Below are 16,647 nucleotides of genomic sequence, written 5' to 3'. Positions count from 1 at the left end.
TGAGGTTATTGATATTTCTCCCGGCCATCTTGATTCCAGCTTGTGTTTCTTCCAGTCCAGCATTTCTCATGATGTACTCTTTATATAAGTTAAATAAACAGTGTGACAATATACAGCCCTGACGTACTCCTTTTCCTATTTGGAACCAGTCTGTTGTTCCATGTCCAGGTCTAACTGTTGCTTCCTGACCTGCATACAGATATCTCAAGAGGCAGGTCAGGTGGTCTGGTATTCACATCTCTTTCAGAATTTTCCACAGTTTATTGTGATCCACACAGTCAAAGGCTTTGACATAGTCAATAAAGCAGAAATAGATGTGTTTCTGGAACTCTCTTGCTTTTTCAATGATCCAGCGGATGTTGGCAATTTGATCTCTGGTTCCTCTGCCTTTTCTAAAACCAGCTTGAACATCAGGAAGTTCACAGTTCATGTATTGCTGAAGCCTGGCTTGGAGAATTTTGAGCATTACTTTACTAGCATGTGAGATGAGTGCAATTGTGCAGTAGTTTGAGCATTCTTTGGCATTGCCTTTTTTTGGGATTGGAATGAAAACTGACCTTTTCCAGTCCTGTGGCCACTGCTGAGTTTTCCAAATTTGCTGGCTTATTGACTGTAGCACTTACACAGCATCATCTTTCAGGATTTCAAATAGCTCAACTGGAATTCCATCACCTCCACTAGCTTTGTTTGTAGTGATGTTTTCTAAGGCCCATTTGACTTCACATTCCAGGATGTCTGGCTCTAAGTCAGTGATTACACCATCGTGATTATCTGGGTCATGAGGATCTTTTTTTGTACAGTTCTTCTGTGTATTCTTGCCACCTCTTCTTAATATCTTCTGTTTCTGTTAGGTCCATACCATTTCTGTCCTTTATCGAGCCCACCTTTGCATGAAATGTTCCCTTGGTATCTCTAATTTTCTTGAAGAGATCTCTAGTCTTTCCCATTCTGTTGTTTTCCTCTATTTCTTTGCATTGATCGATGAGGAAGGCTTTCTTATCTCTTCTTGCTATTCTTTGGAACTCTGCATTCAGATGCTTATATCTTTCCTTTTCTCCTTTTCTTTTCGTTTCTCTTCTTTTCACAGCTATTTGTGAAATAGCTGTGAAAACTTCTAACATAATATGCAACAAATTCATTTCTAAAGTTAGTGTCTTATTTTCAGATTTCCCCAAGATTATAAATCCACAAAGACAGGGATCACTACTTTGTCTATTTTATCCTAAACACAACAAAAATACACACATAATATTGTATTGTGCATAATAATTATATTGCACATAATAATGCATATATATTGTACATAAATTGTTATTCCAAATGTGAGTGTTTTAAACTTAGATGTACAAGGCTGATAGAGATGAAAATATACATCAGGAGGTTAAAAGATAGGGGAGTTTTCTAAAGCATCAAAATTCATCACCTCAGCACTTTTAGTATAATGTAGAAATTAAAATATTAGTTCTTGAAACAACAATTTTCCAAAATCCAAATGCAACTCTAGAAATAAAGATGATACTATTCTTTTGCTTCTTAAAATAGCCTAGTTAATATTTTTTTTAATATAGAATATCTTTTTGCGAATAACTAACACTATATACCTTTTCTATCTAAACAGGTTATACAATGACATGTTTTTACATCAAATCCTAACAAAACTTGTAATATATAAAGTGTATTTATTAAAATATGACAACTCATATTTCTTATATACCTAAAAATCATATACTTTCCACATAAATGTATAGGCTTGAATGTGTAAAGTATTAAGTGCTTATTGATTGTTTTGACATAATCCATAAGAATTTACAAACATAACAATAATAATGTAAATAAATAATAAGAAATGCTGATATTCTAAGTATAGTTTAATTTCTGTTTCAATGAAGTAACTACAACTCTAAGAATACTGTGCTTTCTCTATCTTAGGGACTGAGATTTTCACGGACAACAAAAATAGATCTGGTATCCAGAAAAATAAAGCCTACAGTCCAGTGGGGGATAAATATGTATATATAGGCTTCCCTGGTGGGTCAGTGCTAAAGAATTTGTTTTCAGTGCAAGAGACACAGGTTCAATCCCTAGGTCAGGAAGGAAATGGCAACTCATTCCAATATGCTTGCCTGGGAAATCCCATGGACAGAGGAGCCTGGTGGGCTAAGTCTCATGGGTCACAAAAGAGACACAAGTTAGCAACTAAAACAACAACAAAACCAATACAATATTGTAAAGTTAAAAAATAAAATAAAAAAATAAATAAAACAACAACAAAACTCAATAGAGAATGTAATCAAGGTGAAAGAACTGCTATTTTAGAGACAGAGGTCATGACAAGCTTTTCAAAGAGTTAAAATATAAGGTATGACAGAAAGTGAATTAGAAGATGCTAGCTATTTGATGATGGAATGAAGAGAACATTCTAGCTATGGTATGCACCATTTGCAAGTGTCCTGAGGCTGAAAGAACTTGGCTTATTTCAGGATCCCAAAGTCATTAGAGTGGCTAAAGCACAGTTGGAATGATAGGGAAAATATTCAGGAATTTTCAGACCAGAATAAGTAATATGATTTGATTCTAAGTATAATGAGAAATCACTAAAACACTTAATCTGCAAAAAAATTATGGTGACATATATATCTTAAGCTTCCTTTTGCAACTGGATAAAAAATTGTTGGACTTGCCTGTAGCTCAGGTGGTAAAGAATCTGCTTGCAATACGGGAAACCCATTTTTCATGCCTAGGTCAGGAAGACCCCCTAGAGAAGGGAATGGCAATCCATTCCAGTACTCTTGCCTGGAGAATGCCATGAATAGAGAAGCCTGGCAGATTACAATCTGTGGGGTCACAGAGAGTCGGACACAACTGAGTGACTAACACTATTAGTTCTAATGATAATCTGTATGTACAGGGTTTCCCTGGTGGCTCAAACGGTAAAGAATCTGCCTGAAATGAGGGAAATATTGGGAAGTAAGATGAAGAAAAAATGTTGGGAAGTAAGATGAAGAGAGCTGGGGATAGAAGTCTGGATGCTATTGGTAGAATTTATGTAAAAGATGATAGTGGTGTGAATGAAATTTATGAATGTAAGATGAGTAACAGAGGATGAGTGAAACAAATATTTTGACCATAAAATGAATAGAATTGCTAATAGATTGATCGTTTTGGAAAGATCATGGAGACATTCAAAGAAAGCATCAATATGAGGACTCTGGGATGGATAAATTAATGAGGGTAACATCAGCAGATAGTTGAACTCTAAATTCAGGGAAACTTTTTATATCACTGGCTAGAATTTTCAGGGATGAAAGAAGTAAGCTCATGTTGTTACCCAGGGGAACCCAGATATGTGGAGGTTTTGTGCAGAAAGAGCAGTAAGCAACACAGACAAATTCAGAGAAATAGGAGGAAAACAAGGAGCAGTGATATAAATCATGCTCCCCATCCCTTCCAAATCCAAAGTTTTTCACAGAAGAGATTAGTCTGGGACAATAGATCATAGATTAATGCTGATATTGATAATCTAGGATGCGTCCAATAACACTATGATTATAGTAATATAGAGAGGCAAGATTAACAGACTTGAAGACTTTGAGAATGGGATAAGTGGTGAGATCCAATCAAAAGTGGAGAAAGTACTCTTGTCAGAAAATAAAAGGGTTTTATTATTGTAAGAATAGGTGAGAGAGAAAAATGGGTGTTCACTCTTAAATAAGCTTGTAAATGGAGCAACATTTATTGACAAAACTGCACATCACCTTCATTTAGGTATTTATGCTAGATATAGACAATGTTTTACCTCTGCTACCTCTGCTGTGGGAGTAATTTCATTATATTGGATCTCATTAAGAAGTTACTTTTGTTGCCTTTAAAAATCCACACTTTATCAGTAATCCTATTCTGTAAAGGGAAATTATGGTTTTAAACATTTAGATCAACACTTAAGTCCAAATGTTCTTTTATTAAGTTACAGCACATTGTATAGTTCATTACAGAGTACATGATATATTATAGGAAATTGGTAATGCATTTCAGATTTGATGACTTTTGTTTTTCAAATTTCTGCATATTAAAAGGTTATGAATTTAAGTAATTATTTCAATAGTTTAAAAACTTTTTTCCAGTAAAATAATCTCAATTGTTAAAACAGAAATAAATTATTCTTTTTCTAGTACTTAGTATTACTTGAATAATTAGTGCTGGAAAATTTTAACTAATGAATAAAATCAGATTTTCCTATTCAAAAGTCTCTACTGTCAGTGAAAGATGGGAATGATAAGGCACTAGAATCTAGACTGTTCTGAGAAATTCCATAATAGCTTTCAGAATGTGGATTAGATGTGGATAACTGCTTTTTAAAAGTGATATTCAAAAGAATATGCCTTTCATAATTTCAAAGGTACTTGCAAAGTAGCAAGAAATCTTTGGCCTTCTTTTAATTTCCACCTCATCAATTCCCCTCCATGTAAAGATTTACTACCAACATATTGACAGACCATATAAAATATATACCTATGATTTGTGAGCAGCTTAATACCTTTAAACTTTATTTCCACATGATGTAACCAAGATTTAAATTATGGAATTTTTACTCCATTCCATAAATTTATGTATTTCTTTCTTGAATCAAAGAGATACGGAGCTCCCTAAGGATGAATACATGCTGTTAAGCCCATTTTTTATTTTTCTTTGAGGACATCTCTTAGAGTACCATTACCATATGGTATTTAAATACTGATGAATTGTGACAGAATTTCAATGAGATATAGGAAAAATTGTTTAGGGCACATGATATGTATATGTAATTATTCCATTTCTTACAGATGAGTCATGAAGCTAGGACTGGCTGAAACTGCAATAGATGAAAGTGTCATATTTAATCACACTAATAAAATGCATATTCTCAATCACCAGCTTGTTTAAAATACATTTGAAATTCCAAAGAGTTTACTAAGTGAGGAAATTAAAATCACTTGTCCTTGGCATATTTAGGATATGATATATAACACAGTTTACCTTTCAGGCACTCAGTATATATTTCCTCACTACTCCAAAATAGCTTTAAAAAAACATATTACTACTTTGAATTTTAGCATAGACTTGGCTAAAGAATTAGACTTTGAGATGATGCAGAACAGAACGTGAATTAATTCATGTCTGCCAAGTATTTGTTCAATAGTTGTTGTTAATACATAAATTTATCTCAAATGTCTCAGGGAAAACTTACTTGCATATTGAAAAGAATCATCAAATATAAACCTCTTTATTCCTGAATTCTTGTTTTACACAGGCTATTGTCTTAAAAAAAATGAGATCCATTGGAATATATAACTTCCTAAATGTGTGGATAGAGATTCTTCATCTTAAACAAGATTTACACATATAATATGGGGCTCACTGAATTCATGAAGTAAATGAGGTAAGGCACATACTTTGAATAACCTTCTGAAGGTTAGTCATGATATATGGTGGTACTATTGACAATACAGGGTATAGTCATCTGTATTGATTGATAATACCTGGCTCAACCCAGTATCTTTATCCTTGTGAACCAATTACTGGTCAGGACTCAGCATAGGATAAGCTATAGACATCCCGGTATCAATTATATCTCATTGCCTGTGATCCATATTTTAATCTATCTCACATTCTGCCTCTTGGTGCTTTTCTCATCCTTTAGAATTCTTATCCTGGAAATTATGTCTTGTTTTTGTTATTTTCCTCAGTGATGAGTCATGATGACTGCTTTATTATAAGGTTGCTTTGAGGGTCTTCAGGTTGATGCCTCATCAGCAGTCTGAGCCAAAGACCTTAACCCCAAATGCAGGACTTTCTGGTGCCTCTGTAGAACAAATAATGCAACAATGGTCCTTTGGGGACCATTAATTTATTACATGATTAGCAAAGATCTGGAAGACATCTCATTTTCACTTCATCTCATCATCATTATGCTAAGCCAAAATTTATATTATCCCCATTATGGGTGTGTGTGTGTGTGTATGTATATACATATATATATATGGCTGCCATAGACTCTGAAACCAGTCCACTAGCTAGATCACATATATTTCTCCTGGAAAGAATTGTATGTAACATTGTGTAGCATCTGATTTTTTTTTCATTTGGGTTCAGAACTTTGTGTAGTCACAAAACAATGTGTTCTGAAGGATGAGAGTATAATTTTGTTGTTTAATTTTTGGAAGAGGAAGGAGAAAGCATAAGTCTTTTGGCATATGCAGCCAGGCATTTCTCGCCAAAAAGATTAGATAAGATTTTCAGCAACTTAGTAGAGTCCTGTGTCCCAGCCTGGCCAGACCTGAATAACACTATGATTTTCTACTTCTTCAATGGCCCTGGTGTTACTCAGTTACCATGCTACTAAGAGCTGACAGAAAATTCAACTTAGAACAATAGCAGAATTATACAACTCAATAAATAAACTGAGGGAAACAGTGTACGTGTGTGTGTGTGTGTGTGTGTGTGTGTGTATGATAAAAGTGAAAGTGTTGGTCACTCAGTAGTGTCCATCTCTTTGTGACCCCATGTGCTATAGCCCTATCAGGCTACTCTTTACATTGGATTCTCCAGACAAGAATATTGGAGTGGTTAGCCGTCTGCTTTTTCAGGGGAACTTCCCAACCCGGGGATCTTCCCAACCCAGGGATCAAACCCAGTTCTCCTGCACTGAAGGCAGATTCTTTACCATTTGAAGTACCCAGGAAGCCTATCATAAAAGTGGGATTTCAACAATTTCATAGCAATTTTTTTTAATAGAGGGTCACATAATTCTCCAATGCATAGTATTTTCCATTACATACAATATGAGAAAACATTCTGATGGGAATAAGTTAAATGAAAATAAAAAATTTGAAGGTATTTCAAATTGAAGTAGCTTAGTCTTGTCCTACTCTTTGTGACCCCCTGGACTATAGCCTGCCAGATTCTTCCATCCACTGGATTTTCCAGGCAAGAACACTGGAGTGGCTTGCCATTTCTTTCTCCAGAAGATCTTCCCAACTCAGGGATCAAACCTGGATCTTCCACACTGCAGGCAGACTCTTTACCATCTGAGCCACCTGGGAAGATTCCAGTCTCCATCCAGAAATCTTATTTCTTACCTTATATAGTACTTAATCTCTAACCAGAAGCTTTTAATCTTTTCAGATCACTAAGTCTTTAAATTTGATTTTCACAAGTCAAAGCATGTATCTATAAAAACTGAATACTTTTTATACACTTTCAGTGTGATGTGATGTGGCCTGCTTAAAGTTTACCATCAGATTCAGAAACTTTGTCCTGAGAAGAGCCAGTGGTTTTCTCCTCAGTATATACCCTTCAAGGTACTTGTGAGAGTTCTCCTGTGAGTACAAGGCAAAATACAGTTCTCAAGGCCATAGAAACAACCTCAATAGGTTTAAGGTTTTATTGATGGCCCCATTTCACAAGTGAGGAAATACTCTCATTTCTCATTTTGAGATTTAAAGATGTTTGCTATTTAAAGACAAGATTTATGGAGAAGATCATGCAGACATCAAGTTGGACCCAGTTTAAAAGTGGCACTTGGCTAACGTTCACTGATGCACATTACCAGTTAAGGAGAATAGCTAGGCATTTGGGGGTGATATTCTAGTCAAAGAATATGTATTTAGCTGCATTTCTCATTGTTGGGATTCTGGCAGGGGGTATGGCAGCTCTTAGAAGCAAGGGTCATGACACTGACAATATTTTTCTTTAATTGTGCTTAACGGTACATGTTGCTTGTCATTTGCTTCTGGCTAGTTGGAAGAATAGAATATTGTATCCCTAGTTTCTGCCTAAGATCTTGTTTTATCACATATGGGTCATTTTAAAATTATGTTGAATCTATATACTCTATTTGCTGATTAATCAGAATTGCCTGCTTTAAAAACGCATCTTCCACATTACACGTTTTAGATACTACAGTTTCATCCCAGATTCACATTTATTACAGATCCTGGAAAGTTGTGGCTTTCCTGCTGATTTGCCAGCTATAAACTGGAATGTTTCTATCTTAATTCTTTTTGCAAAGAATCTGACATTTAGATCCCAGATACCAAGCATATCATTATTGTGCTTTTAAAATGTATAAGTTTACTACATTTTTTTCCTCATTTTGATGGTAGATTGCCTGATACAGATCCATATTTTCCTTGACATCTTTAGAATCAGAAACTAATGCTCCTACAAAACTGATGTTAGGCAGAAGTTGTATTTGTCATGTAAGTCCACAAAGCATATCACAAGATCTGAGGTTCATTGTTCAGTTCAGTTCAGTCGTTCAGTGGTGTCCAACTCTTTGTGACCCCATGGACTACAGAACACCAGGCTTCCCTGTGCATCACCAACTCCCAAAGATTGCTCAAACTCATGTCCATTGAGTTGGTGATGCCATCCAACCATCTCATCCTTTGTTGCCCCCTTATCCTCCTTCAATCCAACCTTCAATCCAACCAAGGAGCAGGGTCTTTTGTAATGAGTCACTTCTTCGCATCAGGTGGCTTCAAAGTATTGCAGCTTCAACTTCAGCATCAGTCCTTCCAATGAATAGTCAGGGCTGATTTCCTTTAGTATTGACTGGATTGATCTCCTTGCAGTCCAAAGGACTCTCAAGAGTCTGCTCCAACACCACAATTCAAAAGCATCAAGTTTTCAGTGTTCAGCTTTCTTTATGATCCAATTCTCACTTTCATACAAGACTACTGGAAAAACCATAGTTTTGACAAGATGGACATTTGTTGGCAAAGTAATATCTCTGCTTTTAATATGCTGTCTGTGTTGATCATAGCTTTTCTTCCAAGGAGCAAGTGATTTTAATTTCATGGCTGCAGTCATCATCTGCAGTGATTTTGGAGCCCCCCAAAATAAAGTCTGTCACTGTCTCCATGGTTTCCCCATCTATTTGCCATGAAGTGATGGGACCAGATACCATTATCTTAGTTTATTTGAATGTTGAGTTAGCTTTTTCACTTTCATCAAGAGGCTCTTCAGTTCCTCTTCAATTTATGCCATAAATGCGGTGTCATCTTCATATCTTAGGTTATTGATAGTTCTCCTGGCAATCTTGATTTCAGCCTGTCTTCCATGCAGCCTGGTATTTAACATGACATACTCTGAATATAAGTTAAATAAATGTATTAACAATATACAGCCTTGATGAACCCCTTTCCCAATTTGGAACCAGTCCATTGTTCCATGTCCTGTTCCAACTGTTGTTTCTTGACCTGCATACAGATTTCTCAGGAGGCAAGTCAGGTGGTCTGGTATTCCCATCTCTTGAAGAATGTTCCACAGTTTGTTGTGATCCACACAGTCAAAGACTTTGGCATAGTCAAAGACTTTGGCGTAGTCAATGAAGCAGAAGTAGATGTTTTTCTGGAACTCTCTTGCTTTTTCGATGATCCAGTGGATGTTGGCAATTTGATCTCTGGTTCCTCTGCCTTTTCTAAATCAAATTTGAACTTCTTGAAGTTCATGGTTCACGTGTTGTTGAAGCCCGGCTTGGAGAATTTTGAGCATTACTTTGCTAGCATGCGAGATGAGTGAAATTGTGTGGTAGTCTGAACATTCTTTGGCATTGGAATGAAAACTGACCTTATCCAGTTGTGGCCACTGCTGAGTTTTCCAAATATGCTGGCATATTGAATACAACACTTTCACAGCATCAAATTTTAGCACTTGAAATAGCTCACCTGGAATTTCATCACCTCCACTAGCTTTGTTCATAGTGATGCTTTCTAAGGTCCATTTGACTTCACATTCAGGGATGTCTGGCTTTAGGTGAGTGATCACACCAACGTGGTTATCTGGGTCATGAAGATCTTTTTTCTGTAGTTCTTCTATGTATTCTTGCCCCCTTTTCTTAATATCTTCTGCTTCTGTTAGGTTCAAACCATTTCTGTCCTTTATTGTGCCCATCTTTGCATGAAGTGTTCCCTTCGTGTCTCTTATTTTCTTAAAGAGATCTCTAGTCTTTCCCATTCTATTGTTTTCCTCTATTTCTTTGCATTGATCACCGAGGAAGGCTTTCTTATCTCTCTTTGCTATTCTTTGGAATTCTGCATTCAGATGGGTATATCTTTCCTTTTCTCCTTTGCCTTTATCTTCTGTTCTTTTCTCAGCTATTTGGAAGGACTCCTCAGACAACCATTTTGCTTTTTTGCATTTCTTTTTCTTTTTGATGGTCTTGATCACTGCCTCCTGTACCATGTAAAACACCTCTGTCCATAGTTCTTCAGGCATTCTATCAGATCTAATCCCTTGAAGGTATTCATCACTCCTGCTATATAATTTTAAGGGATTTGATTTAGGTCATACCTGAATATTCTAGTGGTTTTCCCTACTTTCTTCAATTTAAGTCTGCATTTTGCAATAAGGCATTCATGATATGAGCCACAGTCAGCTCCTGGTCTTGCTTTTGCAGACTGTATAGAGCTTCTCCATTTTGGCTGCAAAGAATATAATCAATCTGATTTCGGTGTTGACCATCTGGTGATGTCCATGTGTAGAGTCGTCTTTTGTGTTGTTGGAAGAGGGTGTTTGCTATGACCAGTGTGTTCTCTTTGCAAAACTCTGTTAGTTTTGCTCTGCTTCATTTTACACTCCAAGGTCAAACTTTCCTGTTAATCCAGGTATCTCTTGATTTCATACTTTTCAATTGCAGTCCCCTGTGATGAAAAGGACATCTTTTTTTGGTGTTATTTCTAGAAATTCTGGTAGGTAATCATAGAACCATTTAACTTCAGCTTCTTCAGCATTACTCATTGCAGCATAGGCTTGGATTACCGTGATATTAAATGATTTTCCTTGGAAACAGAGATCATTTTGTCATTTTTGAGATTACACCCATGTATTGCTTTTCTGACTCTTTTGTTGACTATGAGGGCTATTCCATTTCTTTTAAGTGATTCTTGGCCACAGTGGTAGATAAAACGGTCATCTGAATTAAATTCACCCATTCTGGTCCATTATAATTCACTGATTCCTAAAATGTTGATATTCACTCTTGCCGTTTCCTGTTTGATCATTTCCAATTTATCTTGATTCATGGACCTAACATTTCCTGATTCTTATGAAATATTGTTTTTTACAGCATTGGACTTTACTTCCATCACCAGTCACATCCACATCAGGGCTTGATTTTTGCTTTGGCTCCATCTCATTGTTCATTGTTATAAGTGTTTAAATCAACTGATTATAACCTGTTAATGATATAACAAGAAGTTAGCTTTTAAAAAGCTTTCCTAGTGACTCAGATGATCAAGAATCTGCCTGCAATGAAGGAGACCCAGGTTCAATCCCTGGGTTGGGAGGATTGCCTGGAGAAGGAAATGTCTACCCACTCTAGTATTGGGCTTCCCTGGTGGTGCTAGTGGTAAAGAACCTACCTGCCAGTACAGAAGATGTCAGAAACAATGGGTTCTATCCCTGTGTTGAGAAGATCCTCTGGAGGAACTCATGGAAATCCACTCCAGAATTCTTGTCTTGGTAATCCCACTGTCAGAAGAGTCTGCTGGGCTACAGTCCATGGGGTCGCACAGTGTCGGATAGGAGTGGAGCGACTTAGCATGCAAACATACAGCTATTTAAGTTTTTAATTGCCAAAATATTTTTAATACTTGAGTCAAATCTAATTGAAAATGGGAGTTATAGGAAATTAGCTTAAAATTTTTCTTTATAGTCAAATGTAGTGGAACTTTGATCAATATAATGGGGATCATGGTGGTGGTTTAGTCGCTAAATTGTGTCCCACTCTTGCAATCCCATGGACTATAGCCTGCCTGGCTCCTCAGTCCCTGGGCCTCTCCAGCAAGAATACTGGAGTGGGTTTCCATTTCCTTCTCCAAATAGGGATCAATTGGAGTTACCAATTAAAATTGGTAAAAAGTTACCAATTAAAGGTAACTTTATAATGTTAATTGCATTTGGGAAAGATATTACTAAATTATACAACATTGTTTAATATGTAAAATTATATTTTGGATACAGAATTTCTTCTCCTTTGTTTCCAGTTCATGGCTCTGTAGGAACTCTGGTGTCTAAGGTTTTTTAATTTTTTTTTTTTTTATAAAAATGGTAAGATAATTTTTTTGAATGACAAAGCCTACAATTTTAGAAAATTTAAAATATATATCAAACACTTACAAGTAATAATCCACAACAAATATAAACCTGGAGGATTATTCAAGCAAAGAAATACAGAAATTAGTACAAGCAGCATTCCCATCTTGTGAAAAGTACCAACTTCCCACACATCACAGTCCTCATTCTAGGTGTTTTATTGCAATAAATAACACAGATGTATATGGAGTCCCCACATCATGTGTTAGAAAATCTTGATGCTTTCCCTTCTCAAGAGAACCACTAAATGAATTACATTATACATTATTCTTCAATAATTTTTACTGTAAGCAGGGTTATTGTTTTATTGTACTGCATTTTGAAGTTTTATATAGTTAGGACCACATAGCATATGTCATTTACAATTGGCGTTCTTGTGTAATTTGTCTTCTCTTTGTTGTTGATATTTTTAATCCCTCTTCATTAATTTTAATTACCAGAGAGTATTCCACTATATTGTTGTGTGTGTGCTCAGTCATGCAGTTGTGGCCAACTCTTTGAAACCCCATGGACTGTAGCCCATCAGGCTCCTGTGTCCATGGGGATTATCAAAGCAAGAATATTGGAGTGGGTTGCCATTTCTTCCGTCAGGGGATCTTCCCAACCAATGATCAAAACCAAGTCTCCTACATTGCAGGCATATTTTAAGACTATATTATTAAATCATGCTTTATTTCTCTGTTTCCTAACTCATAGGTGTTATGGTTAATACATTTGTCTTACATATGTTTGTGAACACATGCACAATATAAAACAATGCAAGGGGGAACACTATCACATTCAAGATGATTTTGACTCTCAGGAGGAGGGAATAAGATCTGAAGGGGATACAAAACGGATGCCTTTTGTATGTGTATTATTTTCTTACATTATATTTAAGACCTGGAGTTGGGAACAGAATGTCACCATTTTAAAGTTTCAAAGGAGTTTAAGGATTGTTATTATTATTATTTTTTTTAATTTTATTTTATTTTTAAACTTTACATAATCGTATTAGTTTTGCCAAATATCAAAATGAATCTGCCACAGGTATACATGTGTTCCCCATCCTGAACCCTCCTCCCTCCTCCCTCCCCATACCATCCCTCTGGGTCGTCCCAGTGCACTAGCCCCAAGCATCCAGTATCGTGCATCGAACCTGGACTGGCAACTCGTTTCATACATGATATTTTACATGTTTCAATGCCATTCTCCCAAATCTTCCCACTCTCTCCCTCTCCCACAGAGTCCATAAGACTGTTCTATACCTCAGTGTCTCTTTTGCTGTCTCGTATACAGGGTTATTGTTACCATCTTTCTAAATTCCATATATATGCATTAGTATACTGTATTGGTGTTTTTCTTTCTGGCTTACTTCATTCTGTATAATAGGCTCGTTTCATCCACCTCATTAGAACTGACTCAAATGTATTCTTTTTAATGGCTGAGTAATACTCCATTGTGTATATGTACTACAGCTTGCTTATCCATTCATCTGCTGATGGACATCTAGGTTGCTTCCATGTCCTGGCTATTATAAACAGTGCTGCGATGAACATTGGGGTACACGTGTCTCTTTCCCTTCTGGTTTCCTCAGTGTGTATGCCCAGCAGTGGGATTGCTGGATCATAAGGCAGGTCTATTTTCAGTTTTTTAAGGAATCTCCACACTGTTCTTCATAGTGGCTGTACTAGTTTGCATTCCCACCAACAGTGTAAGAGGGTTCCCTTTTCTCCACACCCTCTCCAGCATTTATTACTTGTAGACTTTTGGATCACAGCCATTCTGACTGGTGTGAAATGGTTCCTCATAGTGGTTTTGATTTGCATTTCTCTGATAATGTGTGATATTGAGCATCTTTTCATGTGTTTGTTAGCCATCTGTATGTCTTCTTTGGAGAAATGTCTATTTAGTTCTTTGGCCCATTTTTGATTGGGTCATTTATTTTTCTGGAGTTGAGCTGTAGGAGTTGCTTGTGTATTTTTGAGATTAGTTGTTTGTCAGTTGCTTCATTTGCTATTATTTTCTCCCATTCCGAAGGCTGTCTTTTCACCCTGCTAATAGTTTCCTTTGATGTGCAGAAGCTTTTAAGGTTAATTAGGTCCCATTTGTTTATTTTTGCTTTTATTTCCAATATTCTGGGAGGTGGGTCATAGAGGATCCTGCTGTGATGTATGTCAGAGAGTGTTTTGCCTATGTTCTCCTCTAGGAGTTTTATAGTTTCTGGTCTTACGTTGAGATCTTTAATCCATTTTGAGTTTATTTTTGTGTATGGTGTTAGAAAGTGTTCTAGTTTCATTCTTTTACAAGTGGTTGACCAGATTTCCCAGCACCACTTGTTAAAGAGATTGTCTTTAATCCATTGTATATTCTTGCCTCCTTTGTCAAAGATAAGGTGTCCATATGTGTGTGGATTTATCTCTGGGCTTTCTAATTTGTTCCATTGATCTATATTTCTGTCTTTGTGCCAGTACCATACTGTCTTGATAACTGTGGCTTTGTAGTAGAGCCTGAAGTCAGGTAGGGTGATTCCTCCAGTTCCATTCTTCTTTCTCAAGATCACTTTGGCTATTCGAGGTTTTTTGTATTTCATACAAATTGTGAAATTATTTGTTCTAGCTCTGTGAAGAATACTGTTGGTAGCTTGATAGGGATTGCATTGAATCTATAGATTGTTTTGGGTAGTATACTCATTTTCACTATATTGATTCTTCCAATCCATGAACATGGTATATTTCTCCATCTATTAGTGTCCTCTTTGATTTCTTTCACCAGTGTTTTGTAGTTTTCTATATATAGGTCTTTAGTTTCTTTAGGTAGATATATTTCTAAGTATTTTATTCTTTCCGTTGCAATGGTGAATGGAATTGTTTCCTTAATTTCTCTTTCTGTTTTCTCATTATTAGTGTATAGGAATGCAAGGGATTTCTGTGTGTTGATTTTATATCCTGCAACTTTACTATAGTCATTGATTAGTTCTAGTAATTTTCTGGTGGAGTCTTTAGGGTTTTCTATGTAGAGGATCATGTCATCTGCAAACAGTGAGAGTTTTACTTCTTCTTTTCCAATTTGGATTCCTTTTATTTCTTTTTCTGCTCTGATTGCTGTGGCCAAAACTTCCAAAACTATGTTGAATAGTAATGGTGAAAGTGGGCACCCTTGTCTTGTTCCTGACTTTAGAGGAAATGCTTTCAATTTTTCACCATTGAGGATAATGTTTGCTGTGGGTTTGTCATGTATAGCTTTTATTATGTTGAGGTATGTTCCTTCTATTCCTGCTTTCTGGAGAGTTTTGATCATAAATGGATGTTGAATTTTGTCAAAGCCTTTCTCTGCATCTATTGAGATAATCATATGGCTTTTATTTTTCAATTTGTTAATGTGGTGTATTACATTGATTGCTTTGTGGATATTGAAGAATCCTTGCATCCCTGGGATAAAGCCCACTTGGTCATGGTGTATGATCTTTTTAATGTGTTGTTGGATTCTGATTGCTAGAAGTTTGTTAAGGATTTTTGCATCTATGTTCATCAGTGATATTGGCCTGTAGTTTTCCTTTTTTGTGGGATCTTTGTCAGGTTTTGGTATTAGGGTGATGGTGGCGTCATAGAATGAGTTTGGAAGTTTACCTTCCTCTGCAATTTTCTGGAAGATTTTGAGCAGGATAGGTGTTAGCTCTTCTCTAAATTTTTGGTAGAATTCAGCTGTGAAGCCATCTGGATCTGGGCTTTTGTTTGCTGGAAGATTTTTGATTACAGTGTCAATTTCCGTGCTTGTGATGGGTCTGTTAAGATTTTCTATTTCTTCCTGGTCGAGTTTTGGAAAGTTGTACTTTTCTAAGAATTTGTCCATTTCTTCCATGTTGTCCATTTTATTGGCATATAATTGCTGATAGTAGTGTCTTATGATCCTTTGTATTTCTGTGTTGTCTGTTGTGATCTCTCCATTTTCATTTCTAATTTTATTGATTTGATTTTTCTCCCTTTGTTTCTTGATGAGTCTGGCTAATGGTTTGTCAATTTTATTTATCCTTTCAAAGAACCAGCTTTTGGTTTTGTTGATTTTTGCTATGGTCTCTTTTGTTTCTTTTGCATTTATTTCTGCTCTAATTTTTAAGATTTCTTTCCTTCTACTAACCCTGGGGTTTTTCATTTCTTCCTTTTCTAGTTGCTTTAGCTGTAGAGTTAGGTTATTTATTTGACTTTTTTCTTGTTTCTTGAGGTGTGCCTGTATTGCTATGAACTTTCCCCTTAGGACTGCTTTTACCGTGTCCCGCAGGTTTGGGGTTGTTGTGTTTTCATTTTCATTTTCATTTGTTTCTATGCAAATTTTGATTTCTTTTTGATTTCTTCTGTGATTTGTTGGTTATTCAGCAGCGTGTTGTTCAGCCTCCATATGTTGGAGTTTTTAATAGTTTTTCTCCTGTAATTGAATCTAATCTTACTGCATTGTGGTCAGAAAAGATGCTTGGAATGATTTCTATGTTTTTGAATTTACCAAGGCTAGCTTTATGGCCCAGGATGTGATCTATCC

The sequence above is a fragment of the Bubalus bubalis genome, chromosome 7, assembly GCF_019923935.1.
Source record: "Bubalus bubalis isolate 160015118507 breed Murrah chromosome 7, NDDB_SH_1, whole genome shotgun sequence".
Lineage (NCBI taxonomy): Eukaryota > Metazoa > Chordata > Mammalia > Artiodactyla > Bovidae > Bubalus > Bubalus bubalis.
The sequence above is the reverse complement of the archived record's forward strand: the minus strand, read 5'-3'. Positions refer to the sequence as shown.